The sequence below is a fragment of the Octopus bimaculoides genome, chromosome 7 (genome assembly GCF_001194135.2).
Source record: "Octopus bimaculoides isolate UCB-OBI-ISO-001 chromosome 7, ASM119413v2, whole genome shotgun sequence".
NCBI lineage: Eukaryota > Metazoa > Mollusca > Cephalopoda > Octopoda > Octopodidae > Octopus > Octopus bimaculoides.
In genome coordinates this window covers 35,235,886-35,237,689 of record NC_068987.1, presented here as the reverse complement: position 1 = coordinate 35,237,689, position 1,804 = coordinate 35,235,886, and positions in this window count along the sequence as shown.

The window sequence follows — 1,804 nt, the reverse complement described above, 5'->3', positions numbered from 1 at the left end:
TGGATAGAAATATAGATAGGTAGATACACTTATAGATAGAATAATAGATAGATAGATAGATAGATAGATAGATAGATAGATAGATAGATAGATAGATAGATAGATACGTAGAGGAAGAGAGTGAAGGGATATCCCCCTTCCTATTCACCATTTATTTATTTATTTCGTCCTTTATGTATTTTGGGATCAGTCAGTCTAGCAAAGATGCGTCTTGCCATGCTGTATGGGATGTTTCTTTTGATGTGTGATGGATGGCAGGAGTAGGATTCTAAGTGGTTCGTATGCTTAATAAAAGTCATGGGACATAAAACCCAGCCACGAAATAACAAATAATTCTTAAGGCAGGCTGCTGATAGGCACTGGTGCGAATAAAAAATTAGTTAATCCGATAATCGAGTTTCGCAATTAATGACCAAATAAATTAATTTGGTATCTATAGCTCGTCAGTAAGTTCGCAAAGTAATGCATAATTATGCAGCTCTAATATTACCGAAAACACGAGCAAACACATGCGCAAGACAGTTCCATCTTTATATATTACGGATTCAAACTTAGTGCACGAGCGTAGTCACAATAGCCCAGTAGTAAATACATTTCAATTGTTTACTAAATGGCCTGAGAATTGGAAAATTTTACTGTATGAGTATGAGGGTTAACAAGTAAAATAATTTATTACCAGTGGCTCGCATACTTAATAAAGTCATAAGACATAAAATATCTTTATATATAAGAGTGTATAAAGAGTTATACACTGTGAGAAGACTTACATAGTAAAAAGGGTAGTTAAACCCAAGGCACGAAAAAAAAAGGAATTCTTAAGGGACGCTGCTAATAGGCACTAAAGTGCTTATTAGCAGCGTGCACTAGAATGCCTATTTGCAACGTGCCTTAGACATCACTATTTTTCGTGATTTGTATTCAACTGGCCTTTTTAGCATGTAAGAAGTCCTGTCACGGTATTTCTCTCCATGTATAAATCTTCATGCATATATATATATATATATATATAGATATGTGTATATAAGAATATATATTTGCATATACATTCATATATACATATGCATGTCTGTGTGTAAGTGCCTATTTGTGTCTGAGAGAGGGTTTGCATGTATTTTTATGTGTGTATGTTGATATAAATGCCGAAATTCTCTTCCCAGAATTTTATCTAAACAATGAAAAGCCTATGCAATAAATTTAATTTTCATGACTAGACGACTACTTTTACCGGTAACTTCACATTAGTTGTAAATATATTACAGACGAAATACAAGTGTACACAATATTTCAAGCAAAACACAGTTACATATAATTGAAACTAATAGATATTTGTCTACGTTAAACTACTTTCTATGTCTTTTGTCTTCGTTATTATTTTCTACTTAGCTCTCTCATTTACTACCTTTCCCGTATACACTCTGCTGAGTAATCTGTGTAATCACTATATTTATATATCGCTTGTAATATAAGAGACCTCATAAACTTTAAAATGTATATGGCTGGGGAAATTTACAAGATCATTAAGAAATTCGATGTTATGTAAGTGTGGATTGATACTCTGTATGTATATAGACACAACCATATACATATCTTTATTTAGTACATAACAATACTCCGTATTATATATATATATATATATATATATATATAGGTAAATTAAAATTTAGAGGTAATACTTGACAATTGTAAGCACCTGTGTATGCCAGCTAGTGGTTGCGGTGAAAGAATAAATTGTAAATCCCAAAAATAACAAGAAAACTACAAAGGATTCCGCGGTACACGTATTTTCAAGCTTTATATGTGTATA